We start from the raw sequence: 22256 nt of genomic DNA, 5'->3' as shown, positions 1-22256 counted from the left end.
GGGTTCATGTCACAAAATGGTTAAGATCTCTTGTTCTAAGCAAATGAGTACAAACTCAAATGCTTGCAAGGGTTGCCTGGAAAAAGAGATTGGTTGGAAGACAAATACAGCAATCTAAAGGGGGAAAAGGAACTGCTGGAAAGTTCATGGGAGCCCAATAAGTTACACTCCTGTGTTTTACTCAAATTTGGATTCAATTGAAAAGAAGACAAAGGAATGGGCCAGAGGAAGTCCAAAGTATCACCTTTTAAACTAGCAAACGTGATATCAGAGAAGGTGGTCTGTTTCCTGGTGGCCACAGCTCTGGGGACTCCATTCAAGACTTATGAAGGGAAGGAGACCATGGAGTCCTGGAGCACAGGATCAGCTTACAACAGCTCACCACAGCCTACTCCCCAGCCTTGACCACAGATACCAAATCCTGCCTGGCCTTAAACCAGCTCATCCTGCAGGGCTGGTCCGGGTAGGTTTGCTCCTGCCAGGAGGAAAGTTTGCCTCAGGGAGACTTGAAATGGTTTATAACAGTGCATTAATTAAATTAACTTCAAGACCAAAACTGTTCTCCCTATTTCCTTTCTCTTCCCATTATCTTACTTACTGCAGTTGTCTAATATAACCTCTCAGGGGTTCAGCAATAAAATCAAAGAGAATTCAGAAAGAAATTCTCTTAATAAAAGACCAACAATGTGGAGATGCCCTAAATTTGAATAAATTTCTCCCATTGTAATTCTCTTAGAAAAATTAAAACCCAGACACTAATCCCCTTACAAATTTAAGTCCAAAGATGACAAAACCCAAAGGAATCATAGTATGAGATCAGATTCTATTGCTCTTATGAATTAAGCCCAAAGTAACTAATTTTCTTCTCTTTAAGTGCTGGGCCTGGTGGCTGAGACAGTAAAGAATCCCCCTGCAATGCAGAAGACCTGGATTCGATCCCTGGATTGGGAAGATCCCCTGGAGGAGGGCATGGCAACCCACTCTAGTATTCTTGCCTGGAGAATCCCCCTGAACAGAAGAGCCTGGCAGGCTACAGTCCATGGGGTTGCAGATTCGGATATGACTGAGCGACTAAGCACAGCACATGGAAGATTTCCACTGTCTCAACAGAGAGAGGGGCTCTGCCAGTGTTTGCAGCCCAAGCTTTCTCTTACTGGGGTTGGTGTTGTCCCTGCAAAAAGTATACTGTTCAATGCCAAGTTGCTCATGGATTTGATTGGTTAAAAGTTTCAAAAACATATTTTCACTGGTGGGCCACACCTACCACGTTTAGAAGAGAGGCCAAACCTCAACCCCTAAAGCAATCATCCCAGAAAAAAAATGACATTCCCAGAATGTGGGGCTTAGTATGTCATCAAAGACCAGGAGCCAAAATGCAGTTTCCATGTGGATGTATCCTGGCGTGGTAGACAGAATAATAAATGGTCCCCTAAAGATGTCCACATCCTAGTCCATGGAACCTGTGAAATTACCTTACAAGGCAAAAAAAGAATTTGCAGATGTAAATTTTGAAGAATTTTGGACTGGATTATCTAGGTGAACCCAATATAATCAAAAGGCCCCTTATAAAAGAGAGACAAGAGTGTGAGAGTCAGAGGTTTGAAGATGCTCTGCTACTGTCTTTAGGAGTGGAAGAAGGGGCCATGAGTCTAGGAATATAGGAGACCTCTAGAAACTGGAAAATGTAAAGAAATGAATTTTCCCCTAGAAGCTCCAGAAAGAATGCAGCCCTGCCAACACCTTGATTTTAGCCCAGTGGGCCCCATTTTTGGATATATGGCCTCCAGAACTTCAGCATAATACATTTATGTTGTCTCAGCTCACTAAATTTTTTGCATCAGTGAAGGAAAATCAATACAGGTTGTTAAAAATGTGGATTGTGGTGCACATCCAGCCTGCTTTCAGATCCCAGCTTGACCACTTAATGTGGGGCCTTGAGTCCTCACCAGTGTACTCAGGGGGCCTGCTTCATCAGCACATGTGTGTGAAGACCAAGGTTTCACCATGGGGTTGGCCATGCCCACTAATGTCCAGGCCCTCTAAGGCCCATGCAGTTGGTGCATGATGAGTTCATTCCCACACATGTGCCTTGGCTGATTCTTGAGGCCCTCAGCCCCCTCATTGAGAAGCCCAGTTGTCCTGATAATTCTCCTGAGAACTGTGTCTTTGCTGAGGGCCATACAACTGTCCGGTTGGTTGTCACAATCCATAAATAAACAAAGAGCCATATATAAAGCAATCATAGGATAAGTTGCAATCATCTGTTAGAATTGAAATATCATGTGGTTTGAAGCTTATGCCCCCTTTTCCAAGTCACAGAACTTTTAAAAAATTCAAGTGGGAAAAGCAATATTGTGAGCCAATAAAAGCCTCCACAAAGGTCAAAACATCTCTCCCATGCATAAAAATCCAAAGCCCAGTGCCCCTCAAGATCTTTTAACGTGTTTATTTTATTCCCCAACATTCTTGCTATTGTTTAATTTCTCAGTGTTCCTAATGAATGCACCAAATGTTGGGGTGTGCTAGGGAAAACTTTTTTCTGCCCAAATTCAAACACAGTTAAGAAAAAAGACAAAGGAGTAAGGCAAAATGACTACAACATCATCTTTATGACTGATAATGCTGACATTGGAGGATGTGGTTTATATGCACTGTCAAGGCTAGAGTGAATGGATGATAGAATCCAGAAGTGTAGTGATAATGTATGTTCTTCCCATGGAAAGGAGTACCAGTTCAGTCCAGTTCAGTTCAGTTGCTCAGTCGTGTCTGACTCTTGGCGACCCCATGAATTGCAGCACACCAGGCCTCCCTGTCCATCACCAACTCCCAGAGTTCACTCAAACTCATGTACATCAAGTCGGTGATGCCATCCAGCCATGTCATCCTCTGTCGTCCCCTTCTCCTCTTGCCCCCAATCCCTCCCAGAGTCTTTTCCAATGAGTCAACTCTTCGCATGAAGTGGTCAAAGTACTGGAGTTTCAGCTTCAGCATCAGTCCTTCCAAAGAACACCCAGGACCCATCTCCTTCAGAATGGACTGGTTGGATCTCCTTGCAGTCCAAGAGACTCTCAAGAGTCTTCTCCAACACCACAGGTCAAAAGCATCAATTCTTCGGTGCTCAGCCTTCTTCACAGTCCAACTCTCACTCACATCCATACATGACCACTGGAAAAACCATAGCCTTGACTAGACAGACCCTTGTTGGCAAAGTAATGTCTCTGCTTTTTAATAAGCTGTCTAGGTTGGTCATAACTTTCTTTCCAAGGAGCAAGCGTCTTTTAATTTCATGGCTGCAATCACCATCTGCCGTGATTTTGGAGCCCAAAAAAATAAAGCCTGACAGTTTCCACTGTTTCCCCATCTATTTCCCGTGAAGTGATGGGACCAGATGCCATGATCTTCATTTTCTGAATGTTGAGCTTTAAGCCAACTTTTTCACTCTCCTCTTTCACTTTCATCAAGAAGCTTTTTAGTTGCTCTTCACTTTCTGCCATAAAGGTGGTGTCATCTGCATGTCTGAGGTTATTGATATTTCTCCCGGTAATCTTGATTCCAGCTTGTGCTTCTTCCAGCCCAGCATTTCTCTGATGTACTCTGCATAGAAGTTAAATAAGCAGGGTGACAGTATATAGCCTTGACGAACTCCTTTTCCTATTTGAAACCAGTCTGTTGTTCCATGTCCAGTTCTAACTGTTGCTTCCTGACCTGCAGATAGGTTTCTCAAGAGGCAGGTCAGGTGGTCTGGTACTCCCATCTTTTTCAGAATTTTCCACAGTTTATTGTGATCCACACAGTCAAAGGCTTTGGCATAGTCAATAAAGCAGAAATAGATGTTTTTCTGGAACTCTCTTGCTTTTTTGATGATCCAGTGGATGTTGTTTAGTTTTCCCCACTGATGCAGATAAAGCCTGACTTAGACCGACTCAGTAACAACAAATGGACAATAAGGTTGTTCAGGTTGAGTGCCATGGTTATAACACACAGGCTATTTCAAAATGCACAAGGACCCAACCCATGGACTGCCAGTCCCTCTGAAATCCACTTGTTAGACCCAACCCAACTTAGTGTGGTGGGAAGAAATCTTTGCAATTCCAGTCAAATGATGAGTAATTTGTACTACCCTATGAAAAACAATGGCAAGAATACACAGAAGAACTGTACAGAAAAGATCTTCACGACCCAGATAATCATGATGGTGTGATCACTGACCTAGAGCCAGACATCCTGGAATGTGAAGTCAAGTGGGCCTTAGAAAGCATCACTATGAACAAAGCTAGTGGAGGTGATGGAATTCCAGTTGAGCTATTTCAAATCCTGAAAGATGATGCTGTGAAAGTGCTGCACTCAATATGCCAGCAAATTTGGAAAACTCAGCAGTGGCCACAGGACTGGAAAAGGTCAGTTTTCATTCCAATCCCAAAGAAAGGCAATGCCAAAGAATGCTCAAACTACTGCACAATTACACTCATCTCACATGCTAATAAAGTAATGCTCAAAATTCTCCAAGCCAGGCTTCAGCAATATGTGAACCGTGAACTTCCTGATGTTCAAGCTGGTTTTAGAAAAGGCAGAGGAACCAGAGATCAAATTGCCAACATCCACTGGATCATGGAAAAAGCAAGAGAGTTCCAGAAAAACATCTATTTCTGCTTTATTGACTATGCCAAAGCCTTTGACTGTGTGGATCACAATAAACTGTGGAAAATTCTGAAAGAGATGGGAATACCAGACCACCTGACCTGCCTCTTGAGAAACTTGTATGAAGATCAGGAAGCAACAGTTAGAACTGGACATGGAACAACAGACTGGTTCCAAATAGGAAAAGGAGTTCGTCAAGGCTATATATTGTCACCCTGTTTATTTAACTTATATGCAGAGTACATCATGAGAAACGCTGGACTGGAAGAAACACAAGCTGGAATCAAGATTGCCGGGAGAAATATCAATAACCTCAGATATGCAGATGACACCACCCTGATGGCAGAAAGTGAAGAGGAACTCAAAAGCTTCTTGATGAAAGTGAAAGCGGAGAGTGGAAAAGTTGGCTTAAAGCTCAACATTCAGAAAACGAAGATCATGGCATCCGGTCCCATCACTTCATGGGAAATAGATGGGGAAACAGTGGAAACAGTGTCAGACTTTATTTTTCTGGGCTCCAAAATCACGGCAGATGGTGATTGCAGCCATGAAATTAAAAGACGCTTACTCCTTGGAAGGAAAGTTATGACCAACCTAGATAGCATATTCAAAAGCAGAGACATTACTTTGCCAACAAAGGTTTGTCTAGTCAAGGCTATGGTTTTTCCTGTGGTCATGAATGGATGTGAGAGTTGGACTGTGAAGTAGGCTGAGTGCTGAAGAATTGATGCTTTTGACCTGTGGTGTTGGAGAAGACTCTTGAGAGTCCCTTGGACTGCAAGGAGATCCAACCAGTTCATTCGGGAGGATATCAGCCCTGAGATTTCTTTGGAAGGAATGATGCTAAAGCTGAAACTCCAGTACTTTGGCCACCTCATGCGAAGAATTGACTCACTGGAAAAGACTCTGATGCTGGGAGGGATTGGCGGCAGGAGGAGAAGGGGATGACAGAGGATGAGATGGCTGGATGGCATCACTGACTCGATGGACGTGAGTCTCAGTGAATTCTGGGAGATGGTGATGGACAGGGAGGCCTGGCATGCTGTGATTCATGGGGTCACAAAGAGTCGGATACAACTGAGGGACTGATCTGATCTGAGAAAAAAGAATTAATGTAAAAAGCAGAAATTTAGGCACTTCTATGTATTGATAATTAACATTACTAAGAGGGACATAACTCATAATTACCTAAAAGATCCTCAAAGAATCTGGAAGCAGTTAAAATGGAGCTGATAAGGGAGTATGCTTACAGCTGATGTGCTTCCTCTGGGAAACTTGGATCTTGCCCAATCAGGAAAAGCACACTGCTCCACTTGATCAGCTGTGGATTTTTGGTGTTATTTTCATTGTCAGCTTCAGCTTAAATGTGTATTCACGGTTTGTTGCTTCACCACCCTAGCCCATTTGTATTTTCTAGTGATATCTTGGAGTAACATATGCTGCTGAGATTTGTGCATCTGTACCTCCCTGGGGCAGGAGCTTTCCATGTGCCTCAGTGGTAATAAATCTACCTACCAATGAAGAAGACACAGGAGACTCATGTTCAATCCTTGGGTAGGGAAGATCCTGTGGAGTAAGAAATGGCAACCCACTCCAGTATCCTTGCCTGGAAAATTCCAGGGAAAAAAGAGCCAGGCATGCTATCCTTGGGGTAGCAAAGAGATGCTACTGAGAATGTGTTCCCTGGGGCACATGGGCTCTGCAATAACACAGAGTTCAGGGGGAACCAAAATTCTAAGAAGCTGCTTTTTGCCAACATAAATCAAGAATGTTGGTGTGGAATGGTTTGGAGAGCTTGAGAGAAATCCATTACCACTGAAAAAGCTACCCAGCATGTATGTTCAACTGGTATTCAACCAGGACTTATGTCTCCATGAATCCAGAAGAATTGAGGTGTTGTGCTACTTCAATTTATACTTTAAAAATATGAAGATACTACTTTGGATTGATAGAAACTTGAAAATGGAGTGATATTTTAGGTTGTGTCTCTGTGTTCTTTCAAAGGGTTACAATATTTTAGGGTTGATTACTGTGTTCATTCACTACTAGTTCCCCCCCCCCTCCCCAAGGAGAACTTCTGATGATGCAGATTTCTTGGGAAATGTGTTGATTTCACCATATTCAGGAAAGATCGATTATCATTTCTTGTACCTAAGGTATTTCTTTGCCCATTTCTTGGGAATCTTCCTTGCAGAGAATGTTCAGAATCCAGTAGAACTAGCATTTCAAGCAGCTACATAAATATAAGAACAGGAGCCAAAATCAGTAAGGTTGAAATTCCATTGTCTTTAGGCCCCACTCTGGTAACTTAGTTTTACTACAAAGTGATTTTGGTTCTTGCACTTGCATATTACTCTCAGCCCTGGTTGGGTAGACCCTGATTTCCAACTATGCCACACAGGCATCCCTACTCTGCTCTGCCATCATCCCACCCAGGGGTACCTTGAAGTAAAGTGAAAGTTGCTCGTTGTGTCCAGCACTTTGCAACCCCATGGACTATATAGTCCATGGAATTCTCCAGGCTAGAATACTGGAGTGGGTAGCCTTTCCCTTCTCCAGGGGATCTTCCCAACCCAGGGGTACCTTAGTGTACTGCAAAGCTGCACTCATTTCATGGTTGTGCAAATGTCTGTGGACTGAATTGACCCAGCCAGCTACTCTCCATCTGCTGCTCTGTCTGCCTCTTTTCCTCTTTTGAATCCATCTGGAATGAAGCCCAGAAGCCAAAGTTCTCCTGGAAATGACTTTCTCTGCCATGGCAGAGAGGCATGGGTATGCTTGTATGTTGTGCCTGGGGACGGCATGGCATCCTGGCAGGGCATGTGGCTGCCCCTTCCAGGGGAGTAATTATGGGTTGCTTCTCTAATGGAAGACTGGGGAATGGCTAATCATGTAACAATTTTAAATAAGAGAGAGAGAAAGACAACAATACTTTTGTAGTTTCTAAAAAGATGGCCATTACTGTTCTAGAATAGCATCCTGCCTGAATCATCATGGTTTCAATGATTATGTTAAAATGTCTGAATTGCACAGTGCTTCCCTTAGCATAATCCCAATGATGCTCCATTAGAAATTATTCATTTTCTCAAAACTTCCTAGATAAGTCAACTCAGCCTCAAGTCATTCTGTAATCTCAGTGACATAGACTTAGGGGAAAGGAGGAAGAGATGAGACCCAAACTGGCTTGATCAAACTGTGGGTTGTAGCAGAGTGCTACAACTATATCTTTCCAGCAATAGGAATGCTTTGAAGGTTCATATGAGCTCTAGTTAGAGAAGAACATCCAAGACCCAGGATGCTTTTCATGCTGACTCTTGTCTAAGTTTCTCTTTCCTGAAAGGTATTAGTTGACTCCAGAGCTGGATTTGAGTTGAGGCCAATGAGACCAGTCCTGCAGCTTCATCTCCAATTTTGATAGTCAGCACTGACTTCATTTGTGGCATTTTATTTTCTATGCGTTCCTGGAGATGGTCTCATGCAGTCTGTCTCAACAGATTTTCAATTCCTAGGAATCCAGTCCTTGCTAGATCCAGGACTTCTGCCACTCCTTATAGCCAGCACATCTTTCCTTTCAGAGAAGGAGTTAAATGTTTTACGTTAAGAGCAAAGGAACCAGCTCAGAGCAGAGAGTGCCTGCCTGGGTACTGCCCCAGAAGCAGTGTGGATCACTTATTTCTCAGTGCAGCCAGGCAGCTACCAGAACTCACACAAAGACTGCTCTCCAAATGCACTAGGAGGCCACGTTAGACCCCAAATTCAGAGAGAGATCTGCCTCCCCCCCTCAATCACCACCACAAGCAATGATAGTGAGTGTTGCATTTGAGCATACTACATGGAGGGTGGTGGGAATTTAAAGCACAGTTTTGTTTGTTAAGTGAAAATGAAATAGTTTTCCTTAAAAAACTTCAGGGTAAGGGGAGTTTTAGATAAATGCATATGAATTTCAGGGATCTTTGTTGGGGTTAATTTCATGCAAAGCATCAAAGGGTGACTGTTTAACTAAGAGATCAGGTGGTCAATTGACAAACAGAATCATGTCATCTTGACCTTTTTTCCTCTGCTATGTACTCTCTTGGTTTGATTCCTGGAATCCAGTACTATTTAGTTAAAGGAATAGCATTCTTTCTACTTAAATATGCTTAGATTTCTGATCCATTAGGCACTTTCTTCCTACTAACTAACATCTGCAGACCGATTACGAAACTACATTTGGAGGAGTAGTGAAGTAGAATTTTGCTTAAATTCTGTGCATTGCTTACTTTAGTATTAATGGAAGCTCCTGCACTCCAATTATATTTACAGCTTATTTTGTTAGTTTAAAAATCTGTATTTTTTAAAATAATTTTTTGGTGTTCATTTGAGGAGTTTGTGTGTGAGAGAGATAAAAAGAGAGAGAGAGAGGGATGGAGGAAGGGAGGGAGGCAGTGTTTTTCTTTCAGTGTCTCTAAAGGTTTAACTTGGTTATTCAGGAATGATCTCAATTTTGTTTTGCACATATTTTGCTCTGAATTTAACCCAGAAATTTAAGGCTGGATTAATTCTTCTGTGGTTAAAATTTGTTTTAATTCTAGTAACCACAGTTTGTGTACACTTTAAGGAGAGAGGTCTACTTATATTCAGAACTCAACATGCAGGTCCTAATTTCTAGTTCTGTCCTTATATATTGTACAGTATTTCCAATAGATTGGCATTCTGCTTGGTCACCTTTGAAACATACAAGCAGTTGAAATGAGAACGAACTGAAGTTCTGTCTTTCCTGTTTACTAAGCTTGCTTTCCAGGACTCCTTCCTGACAGCTTACCCTAGTCCTTGAAACTTGCCAGTAAACTCTCAAACTAAAACAAGGCTCCCACTCACTTAAGTTTCTGGACTTCCCTACACTTAGCATTTAATGTGTGGCAGAATATGGTATACAGAATATTAAAGTCTAGGGGGCTGAACAGTTCTTAGATGTTTTCCTTACCAGCTCTGAAATTTTGGGAAATGGGAGAATTTTAAAATACATCCTTTGGATTAATAAAATTTGAAGACTCAAAAGTGGTGATTTGCTTGCTTAATTTCACCAGAAACTAAAGAAATTCAGTGGAATTTATCATCTATGGAATCCAAAGTCATATTAAAAGTAACCTTGAATTCCAGTCACTTCATACAAGAGCTCGATTAGTAGAGATTAATGCTAAGTCGCTTTAGTCGTGTCTGATTCTTTGTGATCCTATGGACTGTAGTACTAGAGATGACTCACTTTAATCATGTGAAACCTTGAAAATTGACTCAGAACTGCACGATCTTACTGTTATTTTAAGGCACAGTCCCCCACCATGGTCTTTGAGTATTTTCAGATGCCTTTACCCAGGATGAGATCTTGGTCATCTCAACAAGATAATTATATATATATGAATATATATATACATACACACACACCCTTGGGAACATCCTTAGAGAGACCTTGTCATGATGTTCCTACTTCCCCTACTAGAAAGGTGTTCCCCATTTGGATCTTCTTACCCTTATGCTCCTCCTATCCTCTTGGAAACTACATACATTCATATATTTTCTCTTGTATTCTGGCATATTGTTTGCTGCTGCTGCTGCTACTAAGTCGCTTCAGTTGTGTCCGACTCTGTGCGACCCCATAGACGGCAGCCCACCAGGCTCCCTCGTCCCTGGGATTCTCCAGGCAAGAACACTGGAGTGGGTTGCCATTTCCTTCTCCAATGCATGAAAGTGAAAAGTGAAATTGAAGTTGCTCAGTCATGTCCGACTCTTAGCGATCCCATGGACTGCAGCCCACCAGGGTCCTCCGTCCATGGGATTTTCCAGGCAAGAGTACTGGAGTGGGGTGCGGCATATTGTTTACCGCCTGATATTAATAGCAAAATGGGTGAATGCCTTCATATCACTAGGATGTTCATGATATGAACTAAAGGGCCTGAGGATGGAGGAACTGTGCAAGCTTTGTCAGACGAATCAAATTCATTAACTCACCTGTGCTTAGTTCTTCCTTGTTTCCTAGGCAGAATCTTCACAATGTGATAATCAAAATCAGTGGGTAAGGAAGGGGCAAATAAACTATTATACAAAGGAACATACCTGTGCTTGGGGTAGGTCTATATTTGGTGAGGTTAAACCCTATCACATTTTCACGATTCACAGTAACAGAATTGAAACTTGTCCTTTAGGATAGGAATTCGCCATTTACATTCCAACATTCTTTGTTTCCCTAAACAAAACCACTGTGTTGATGTCATTTCATCCCCTTGTTTTTTTTTATTCCCCCCCTTAGCTTGATACTGGCTTCTTTCTTCTCTGGTCATTCTACCATGCTGTAATGGGGAATGTTTTTATTTTGTTTTGTTCCCTCTTTCCCTTCCCCCAACCCTCTTTTCTGGGGGATGGGGTGCAGGTGAATTATGATGGTGGTAGAAAGTGGTATGTAGAGAAGAGTAGAGAAGCCACTCTAGGCTTTGAGATGATTATAAACAATCTCTTCTCATTTATTCTTACTATTAAAAGTGTACCTTTCTTTGCAACTGTTATGTGTCTCAAATTATTTGAAAATTAAAAATTACACAAACTACATTTTATCAACTGAGTGTTTATTTCTTTAAAAAAATATAAAAGTTCTCATGTGCAACCAGAATTGATAACAATTACTGAAGCCCAGTGGTTCTCAATTCTGGTTGCAGGTTAGAATCAATATTTGGAGGGGGTATTAAAATTAGGGCTTCCCAGATGGCACTAGTGGTAAAGAACCCGCCTGCCAAAGAAAGAGACATAAAAGACACAAGTTAGATCCATGGGTTGGGAAGATCCCCTGGAGGACAGCTTCGGAACCCACTCCAGTATTCTTGCCTGGAGAATCCTGCGGACAGAGGAGCCTGACGAGATATAGTCCATAGGGTTGCAAAGAGTTGAACACTACTGACGTGACTGAGCATGCACACTCACATACACTCAAGCTCAGTGGTTCCCAACTCTGGTTGCATTTAGGATTAATACTTGGGGAGAGTGTTAAAATTACTTAAAAATAACAGCAAAGCTCTCTGCATCCCTTCTCCCCAGAAAAGAACCAGAAGCTACAATGAGTGAACCAAGGCAAGGATTTCCACCTCTATTACTAGACAAGGACTATTCATTCACTCATTCATCCATTTATTTATCATTATTTACCTACCAAGTGCCAGACATGAGAGAGGAATAACATAGTGAGGTGATTAAGTAAGTGCTTTGGATATAGAAGACCCAGAGAGCTGAAAGATGTGTAGGAATTATTTGGGTGGAGAAGTGGAATGCGGGACTATTATGGCAAGAATTATCTGGATAGAGATGATCAAATCCTAAGGTGGGAAGGAGGCTGAGACTTCCAAGGAAGTTTGCAAAAGACTGGCTAGACTGGGGGATGGATGACTGACAGAGAAAACAGTTCTTTTGTGACTTTCCTGTCTAACCTTGGGCAGCCAGCAGGTATACCCATCAGATATTCCACCTCAGTCTTCCCCCCCTGGCTTCTCTGAGACTCTTCTGCCCACAGCTGCTCTTTCTTCAGTGACTTCACCTCAGCCTTTTCCTCAACTGCCCTGTCCATTTTAGCTTTCCTCTGTGGTCACCTCTGTGCAGTAGCATCTTTTCCTCAGCTCTTCAAGAAACTTTGAAGGGAAAAAGGGAATTAGGTCAAAGGCAGCTCTGGGGAGTTAGGTTCTGCTCTTGGCTTTGATTCTAAGTGCCTCTAGCAATTCAGGCAAGTATTTTTCTGGTCTTCATGGTCTTCAGCTTCCTTGCCAATAGGATGAGAAAGTAGGTCAGGGAGATCTACAAGGCTTCTTCGAATTGGAACCTCATCTTCATTTTTAATTAAAAAAACATTTTATCAAAGTATAGTTGATCTATGATGTATTAATTTCTGCTGTGTAGCAAAATGGTTTAGTTATACAGATATGTGCATTGCTTTTCATGTTCGTTTCCATTATGTTTTATCATAGGATACTGAATATAGTTCCCGTGCTATACAGCAGGATCTTGTTATTTATCCACTGTATATATAACAGTTTGCATCTGCTAATCCCAGACTGCTAATCTATCCCTTCCCCACTCCCTTCCTCCTTGGCAACCATAAGTCTGTTCTCTACGTCTATGACTCTGTTTCTGTGACACCTTACCTTCTAAAAAAGCCCTTTTTAAACCAAGTGTCTTCATCTTGAGATAACAGACTGGCAATTTAGTTACATGATTCATTTTAATAGCTATTGCTAGGACATAATACCAGTTGAGAAAGAAACATTTTACTGCAGATATTTAAAACTGAGATGCCCTATTTCTAGGTAATAGTATAAATATGAATAGTAAAATCCAGTGACATAATTTCAGTTTACTTCCATAGATACAGATGCTGCTTTTGTTAAATAATAAAAGTTCCTCAGACATGTAGTATGAGAACATGGAATCTTAATGTGTTGTGATGTGGTGAGCTCTGAGGTAAAAAAGATCTAGTCACTCAAAATAACAATGATCAGTTTTCACTAAGAAGTAATTTATCTAACTAAATTTAAAAAAAAGAAAAATCCAAGAATATAAAATGTTGGTATTTCTCAGGCATGACTGTTGGGAAGATAAATTGGAACCACTATTTTGGAAAGCCATTTGGCAGTATCTCCTGAAGCTCAATGCACATATACATTCTGAGTCAGCAGATACACTCTCATTGTGTATCCACCAGGAGTACATTTGTTCACTAAAAGACATGTACAGCATACTTATTAGTAGTAGTAGGCAAAAAGTAGATACTACTCAAATGCCCACCAACAGTGGAAGCGATAAACAAAATGTTGCCTCTTCATTCAGTGGGATCCTACAGAATGAGAAGGAAGAACCCACAAAAGCACATCACAATGTGGATGAAATCTACAAACATAATGTTGAGCAACAAAAGTCGTACACAAAAGAGCATATAGTGTGACTCTATTTGCATATAAAACAAAAATAGTTGCAGTGAATTGAGGCTGTTAGGAGTCAGAATGGTGTTTACCTCTGGGGGGTTGGTGGCCGTTAGGGAGCATGATATAGGGCTTCTGGATCTTAATCAGTGTCTTGGACTGTGGGGTGGTTACACTGGTGTGTTTAGTTTGTGAAAATGTATACAAGATATACACTTAGGTTATAGACATTTCTGTATTTACATTTTTATTTCAAGAACACTTTTAGAAAGGATTTGCCATTTATTTATTCATTTGATCCACAATTGTAGAGGATAAGAAGCACAGGTAACTTTTCTCCAGTTTTGTAGAAAGAAAACATACTCAGGTCCAAGTTCTCCAGGCAAATTATTGGTAGAGTTGGGTCAGGTATGTAAATCTCCTGGCCAGGGAGGAGGTAGTTAGCCTCTGTGGGAGGAACTCGCCCAGTGCCTGATGCAGAGTAGATGTGCATTAAGTGTCCTCTGATGTTGGATCTCTGACGTTGGATCGTAGGCTGGGTCTGTCCAATCTAACAAGGCCATCACCTTGCTCTGGGAGTCACCATTTGTTCTGGTGGTGTGATGCCCCTGATGGAGCAAGTGCATTACTCCTCAGAGAGGAATGGAGATGAGTCTTGAGTCAAATGTCCCAAGAAGCTGCCAAAATACCTGTGGAGAATTGTATAACTTTGTCCCTCTAGGGCTTAGAAGAGAATGAGTCAGACACTCAGTTCTTAGACATGGTGCCTAGTTAAACAGGAAGAAAGATAACTTAGGCAGAGATCCATGATGTGATCTTGGATAAATCATTGAATTTCTTTGGGGGCAACAGTTTGAAATGCATATTTAGTACTCCCTACCCAGAACGATGTGATCCTTCTGTGGTTCACCTTCTGAGACTCCTGAATTTTATGCCCTCCCAAATGTCTAATCAGATCCTCATTATTTTCAAGGGCATCTGACTGTTTTTTCAAACTTGACAGTTTCTTTTTTTTTTTTTTAGATCAAATTTTGATTAATTTAATTTGTAATAGAAATGCGGATATACCCAATTTTCTGCCTGTCATCACAGTTCAGAAAGGAGATGTACCAACAATTACATAGTGTAACCAAGGTCCTGATCAACTTGTTGACTATATTTCTTCCAAAAATGTAAAACAGAAGTTTCCTTGTCAGCATAATATTCCAGTTATTTATTATGTGGTTCAAGAAAAGATAAGAAGTCCTAGAAATGGAATCTGTTATTGCTTGGATAATAAAAACTCAGGACCTTCTTTGGGAAAAAATGGAGAATGATAAAACGCCTTGATTTAGGGTTTGGCTGTGATGTCAAGGTCAGCCAATGAGCACAGAGGGAATCTGAGAAAAATAAAGAGATAAATAGAAGCAGATGTTTGGAAAATCTGGACTATTGCTAGTGAAGTTAGCAGTCAAAATTTCAGGGTTAGATCTATCATCCTAATAAGGTTATAATGAAAAGCATTTAAATTGGTGTTCAAAAACTGTCAGAACTATAGTCAATTATACTTTACCATGAAGTGGCATTTTCTAGACTATGCTGAAAACTTTGTATCTGAGACACTTTTTTGCTGAATCCTTCTCAGGGTGTTTCTGAAGATTAGCTGCTATGGACTCCTGTTAGCTCAAGATCTTTATTTCAAATGAACATAAGAGAAATCTGATGGGAAAGGGAAAGGAAGTAGACAAAGCTGAGACATTATGGCTTCTGATTGGTCAAGCCTCTATGTTCTCAGAAGCAAATTTATTTTTACCTTTAGTTGCTTTTGATGGCAAGAAACAGAAAAGTTCTGTCTCACATTTAAAGTTACCAAAGGCTGTCATTTGAAAAGTTTAAACAGCCTAACAGAGGAGATAGATCACTAATAACTGAACAAAAAAGAAGTAAAGGGGACAGCTTAGAGATAGGACCCTTGGAGTCCCTCAGATGGAAGGCTGGTTAACAAGGTAAGCACAAATGGCCAAGAAGAGCGGTTGACTCCAAGCCAAGATTTAGGGAACTGAAAAAGAAAGTGATCGAGGTTAGTGAGAAGGGCTTAAAACTATTGATATTGACAGTTTGCTCCCCAAAATCATTATCTGATTTTCTGATTAATTTGCAAAAAGGGCACTGTTTCATACTATAAAAAATCAAGAAAACATGATTATGACTATCTTGATACAAAGTCTTGATTTCATTCAGTTGAATTCCTGCCTTAGTGCTGCTTGTGGCCTTGGGCATGTTACTTAGCCTCTTGAAGCCTCACTTTCTTCAGCCGTAAATTGGAGACATAATAGTGTCTACTTCATTGGGTTTGAGATTTCCATGAGATGAATATAAATTGCTTATTTTAGAGCCTAAATGACGTATGAAAGTGAAAGTGAAGTCGCTCAGTCATGTCTGACTCTTTGCAACCCCATGGACTGTAACCTACCAGGCTCCTCCGTCCATGGGATTTTCCAGGCAAGAGTACTGGAGTGGTCTGCCATTTCCATCTCCAAAATGATGTATTAAGAGCATTCAATGTTTTTATTTATGATAGTGATGATGATGAACTCCTCTTTTTTCTTTCCTCTACCTTGATGTAATCTCTACCTCATTTTACAAAAGATCATACATTGCTTAAAATGTTGCAAATAAGTAAAATCTTGTTTTGTCTGTTTTGCTTATACTATACCTCAGTCCAAGGGAAAATTGAAAGAAAATTATGAGGGTTGAAATGGTTTTGAAGGGTTTTGTATTTTAAAGTATATACAATATGGCTACAATAGGTCTTTGTTGCAGCATGAAGGGTTTCTCTACTTGCAGTTACTCTCTAGTTGTGGTGTACAGGCTTCTCATTGCAGTGGCTTCTTTTGTTACAGAGCATGAGCTCAGGAGTGTGAAAGCTTCAGTAGTTGTGGTACATGGGCTTAGCTACCTCTCACCATATGGGATCTCCCCAGACCAGGAATCGAACCCATGTGCCTTATATAGGCAGGCAGAGTCTTAACCACTGGACCACCAGGGAAGCCTTTAAAGTATATTTATATACTATCTTCTGTAAGATGGTATAGAAAACCTGAGCAAACTTTTTGGCCAACCCAATATATAATAGTATAAAATATGCTTAAGGTTGTTTTACTTTATCTATATTTTATATAATAGTATAAAAGTGTATTTTCTATTTTCTTTTTAAGTAGAGTTAGAAAGCTTTTAAGAAGAGAGTTGGAGCCAGAGTGAAAGATAGCAAAGATGTAAATTAGTGATCTGTAGCAATCAAAGTCTTAATGAAAAAACAAAGATTTATTCAAAGCAGTGCAATCCAAGGAGAGTTTATTTAGAAAAGCGGGATTGCATGTAAAATTTAAGGTAGTATTTACTCAGAGGCCTGAAGGTTTGAGAGGAAGAGGAGGTCATGGGAACCCAGAAGAAAGAGTTTTAGACCAGGCTGCCTAGAGGCTGCCTAGAAGACCAAAGACCTCTATGAGGGACATAGTCAGCCGGCGGTGACCTCATGTGGACAGAACCCAGAACTGGGGAAATGACTATCCTGAAATCACTCTCTTTCTTCCCTCCCATATCCTGCTGGGCTTCAAATGGACTAAAGAGAATTGGAGTGCTATTCATGTTTTCCCACAGGCCCTTCTCTCCTCAGGAGCAGAAAGAAGATGGGCAAGTGTTGGGGGTGAACATTTTAGGCAGAGAGGACCATCAGATTGCTAAATGTCATTGAAATGTTAACTAAAATCCAAAGCAAAAAAGGGATAGAATCAGTTATAAAATCCACATCATCAACAAACCATGTCATTTTTCTCCGAAGCTTTTCTAGGCAGTTCCAGTTTTTAAGTGACAGTCTGCAAAATTGTCCAATTTGTTAAATATTTATCATTATATGAGACTGTTGGCTATAGATCAATTAAATTTGGGAAACATCTGGGAAAAATAATAATTTTGGTTTTAGAAGTTGGCCCAAGCTGTACTTTCTGAAAATAAATAAAATAGATAATAAAATGACCTTTAAAGGCAACTCGAGTGAGACAATAAAATGCTTTCATTTTTATCAAGGGGATTTTTTAATTCTTCTATCATGAGCGTAAGTAGACATTAAAAAAAAAAATAGTTACAGACCATTGGATATAGGTTTAAAAGAAAGGGGACCAAATCATATTGATTTATCCCCCTCTGAGTTATTTACTGATGTAAATAACTAGATTTACATTTAAATTCTAGAGGGCCAAGTTTCATGGTGGTAAATGCAAGGAAAATATAAAAAATTGGCATTCTTATCTGAACACACACAGCTTGGCTCATGAGTGAATCTTGATCACAGAAGTGGAATCTAAGGAAGGTGAGGAAAGTATAAAGGTCATATTACATTGGTCTTGACAGAAGAGGAATCAGTTGTGGAAGCAATATTCCCTATATCTGTTTTGATAGTTCGAAAGCCAAATAGGACAAAGGACATAGACCATAGAGCAGAGATTTGCATAACTCTCTTTGGAAAAATCTCTACTTTTTTGAAAATATAATTGTGTAAGATGAGGGAAATACAATACTAGACATATGATTGTTAATGGCATTAACAAACAACTTTGCATATTGTGTTCAGTTCAGTACAGTTGCTCAGTCATGTCTGACTCTTTGTGACCCCATGGACTGTAGGTACCAGGGCTCCCTGTCCATCATCAACTCCCGGAGTTTACTCAAACTCATGTCTGTTGAGTTGGTGATGCCATCCAACCATCTCATCCTCTGTCATCCCCTTCTCCTGCCTTCAATCTTCCCCAGCATCAGGGTCTTTTCCAATGAGTCACTTCTTCACATCAGGTGGCCAAAGTATTGGAGTTTCAGCTTCAACATCAGCCCTTCCAATGAATATTCAGGACTGATTTCCTTTAGGATGGACTGGTTGGATCTCCTTGCTGTCCAAGGGACTCTCTCGAGTCTTCTCCAACACCACAGTTCAAAAGCATCAATTCTTTGGCATTCAGCTTTCTTGATAGTCCAACTCTCACATCCATACATGACCACAGGAAAAACCATGACTTTGACTAGATGGACCTTTGTTGGCAAAGTAATGTCTCTGCTTTTTAATATGCTGTCTAGGTTGGTCATAACTTTTCTTCCAAGGAGTGAGCGTCTTTTAATTTCATGGCTGCAGTCACCATCTGCAGTGATTTGGAACCCCCCAAATAAAGTCTGTCACTGTTTCCATTGCTTCCCCATCTGTTTACCATTAAGGGATGGGACTAGATGCCATGATCTTAGTTTTCTGAATGCTGAGTTTTAAGCAAACTTTTTTCACTCTGCACTTTCACTTTCATTGAGAGGCTCTTTAGTTCTTTGCTTTCTGCCTTAAGGGTGGTATCATCTACATATCTGAGGTTATTGATATTTCTCCGGCAATCTTGATTCCAGCTTGTGTTTCATCCAGCCCAGCATTTCTCATGCTGTTCTTTGCATATAAGTTAAATAAGCAGGGTGACAATATACAGCCTTGCCATACTCTTTTCCTGATTTGGAACCAATCTGTTCCATGTCTAGTTCTAACTGTTGCTTCCTGACCTGCATAGAGATTTCTCAGGAGGCAGGTCAAGTGGTCTGGTATTCCCATCTCTTTAAGAATTTTCCACAGTTTATTGTGATCCACACAGTCAAAGGCTTTGGCATAGTCAATAAACAGAAGTAGATGTTTTTCTGGGACTCTCTTGCTTTTTCAATGATCCAACGGATGTTGGAGTTACACTTTATAAATTTTCATGTATGGAATTATGGAAGACTCACAACAGTTCTGTGAGACACTATCCTCTTTGTAAGTTAGAAATGGAAAACCAGGGAGATTGAGAGCGTTTTCCAGGTTACCAATTAGTAAATATTCTTGTGGGAAGAGTGATTGGAGGCAGTGAGAATCAAACATGGGAACATAAATTCAAGTCTCCTAAATACATTTTTAAATCAAATCAAACATCTTGGTTTATAAATTTGTAGTGAATACCTTTTACATTCATCATGAGCATATAATAAATATTTGCTGATGAATGAATGTGTGATTGCAGGAAAAAATGATATATATGAGAACCTTGTTTTTTTGCTCATTTACCTCCTGAGAAGCATATTCTCGAGACAACACATACCTATGTAGAGGGTGTACAGGGTAGGATTCCATGCACATTATTTCCATCTCCATGGTTGTATTTGAGTATGTGAGAAAGCTGTGGCTTGGGCTCCCTGGTTGCTGGCAGGGCCTGCCAGCTTGCAGGAGTCAGCATGTGTGGTAGTTTAAGACAAGTCCAAATCTCAAGATGCCTGGGAGACCTGAAGACCTTACCATCCAAGGTGACAGGCCTTGACAGTCATAGGCAGGCCAGGAGCATCCTTAACCTGAGGGCATACAGCCTCAGAGTTGTAGGTCAAAGGTCAGATGGCACCTTGACAGCCTTGGGCCTGTAATTATCCCTAATGAGTCCTCTACAGGAAGTGTCTTCTGCAAACAAAAGGATCACCCAGTGTCCTTGCCCTTTTTGGAATCTTGGCATTTGTTAACAGGCCCTTGGGTGTCTACTCAAGCAGCCAGATTGCCTCTGGGAATCCCTCTGCTCCTTTAAAGCTGGAACAGGCCTTCAGTGATAGGAAATCTTTAGAGAGAATTTAAATATCTATCCTGACTAATCCCAAACACTGCTTCTAATGCCCCCATTGTAGGTTCAGACATTTCTTTCATGACTTCCAGACCCAGCTTGGGAAGCCCCAGAAAAAGACGATTTGGGATTAAGACTGTGCTTGGCCCGTCTGGGGAACTAAAGTTCCATGGAACCCATAGATCCCCTCAAATCCATGGCTGGGGAATCCTTGACTCCAGTGTGAGTGAGAATGGCCACAACAGGACAAACCTATAGCCGCCCCATTTATTTCTCTGAAAGACCCTGAACCCATGCAGCCTGAGGAATACACTCTGGGCTCAGTACTGGCCCCAGACAGGAAGCACTGCCACCAGCCCTGAGGGCAGGACTCCAGGAGCCTCATCTGAAACCCCACCAAAGGGAGAGCACCTTGATTCTGTGAACATTGAGGACTTGGTGTCCTTCATGGCATGAACACAGGGTTTGGAGCTTGGCTGATCTGTTTGAAGCTCTCCACCAACACTTAAGTGGAATATGGTTTTCGACAAGTTTTCAGTTTCTTTGAACTTCAGTTTCCCATATAAATTGGAGGAAATAATAACTTCTTGGTGAGACTGCTGAGATGATTCCACGTGGACGTCTACAAAGACGGTAGGCTCAAGAGGGCTTCCTAGGGCATTTCTAACTATGAAGATAATCTCCGGGATTTCTGAAGCATTTTTTTCAAGGTGCCCAAATGGCTCTGACCTGTGTGGTCTGCATCAGCCTCAAAGTAGTCCTTTGAGGGTGTAAAGAGCAGCTCTGGACACCATTATGTGAAAAGAAAAAGCACAGTACTAGGAAACTATGACTTTTGTCTAATATCACACCATCAGGTGAACCAAGATGAACTGTTTTGTCCAGGACTTTATCCAGAAAACTTTTCCAAATCCTATTTTGTAAACATTCTTACAATGTCTGAACAGAAGAGATTCAGGTGAGACACAAGGAAGAGCTGTTTGTTCTCCCTGAGACTGGCTGCCCAGGGGAAGTTATGCAATCTCTAGGCCTGAAGGATTTAGGGGATACTAATCACGCAAATAGAAGTCCTGCTGGAAAAACAATACATCTACCTCCACACCATTAATCTAACTAAATGATGTAATCAACTTCCCTGTTAGAGTCATCAACTGTGATTATTGGAGGGAACAACATTATGAAATACTTGGAAACCATTGAAAACAATGCAGGAGCTCTATCTGTAAGCACTGAGATATGGTTTATCAAAAATGTGCAGAGCAGCATGCATAATACGATTGCATTTTCTAAAAAAGAATATATGCAATTTACATGGTATACATACAGGATCAAATCAGTCAGATTGCAAATCAAATGATGGTCTGAATTTGTCTCTGAGAGTGTGTTTGGAATGGGGAATAGGTAGAGAGCATTTTTTTTTAAACACATTTGCCCACCTATTTACATTTTTATAGTTAAGATGTATGATTTTTAAAAATTACAGAATAACAAAAACGGGGGGAAAGACAACATCTAGCATCATACCTAGTATTTATCCTATACTTAGATAGATACTGAATAAGAACTTGGGGAGTTCCGTAATAATTTCCTTGTAAAATAATAATAATGATAGCAATAATACTAAATCTCATACGTAAGCTCTGTTTATAAAATAGAATGTCTTTTATATGTATTATGACATTTGGATTTCCCACAAACTTCTGAATTGTTCAGAGAAGATCACTTTACAAATTGGGATTTTTGAGGCTCTCAAAGATAAAATAATTTTCCCAAAGTCATATGTAAGTGATACTGGGACAGTACTCTTGTTACCTGACTTTTCATTTATTCTTTTGTCAAAGATTTTTTGAGTCCCCTCTGTGTGTTATGTTCTCTGTTCTCTCCACAACACTACATGCACTGCAACTTGCAAAATAAAGAAATGAAAATACAAAAGCACAGAGTCAGTACCTGAAAATGATATAAAAATCATTTGCCAATAGATCACTCTCGGATGCAAATTTTTTGTTTACTCTCACCAAGTGCCTTTATAATACTTAATAAGCTATGA

The 22256-nt window shown here is 40.6% G+C and overlaps 1 protein-coding gene across 37 annotated transcripts in view; it reads left to right on the top strand.

Annotated features, from left to right (window-relative positions):
• LOC129621202 (uncharacterized) overlaps window positions 1-22256 on the top strand; it is a 488210-nt gene that overhangs the window by 411926 nt on the left and 54028 nt on the right. For 2 of the 37 annotated variants that reach the window (XR_008699129.1, XR_008699111.1), the window contains one exon: window positions 20271-22141. The exons of 33 other annotated variants lie outside the window; for them this stretch is intronic. The gene's annotated coding sequence lies outside the window, so the exon portion shown is untranslated. Of the gene's footprint in view, window positions 1-874; window positions 2762-20270; window positions 22142-22256 lie in introns of those variants that run through there. 2 more of the 37 variants (XR_008699097.1, XR_008699110.1) reach the window with 1 other exon arrangement.

Source organism: Bubalus kerabau, chromosome 10 (assembly GCF_029407905.1).
Source record: "Bubalus kerabau isolate K-KA32 ecotype Philippines breed swamp buffalo chromosome 10, PCC_UOA_SB_1v2, whole genome shotgun sequence".
NCBI lineage: Eukaryota > Metazoa > Chordata > Mammalia > Artiodactyla > Bovidae > Bubalus > Bubalus kerabau.
The sequence above is the reverse complement of the archived record's forward strand: the minus strand, read 5'-3'. Positions and strand labels throughout refer to the sequence as shown.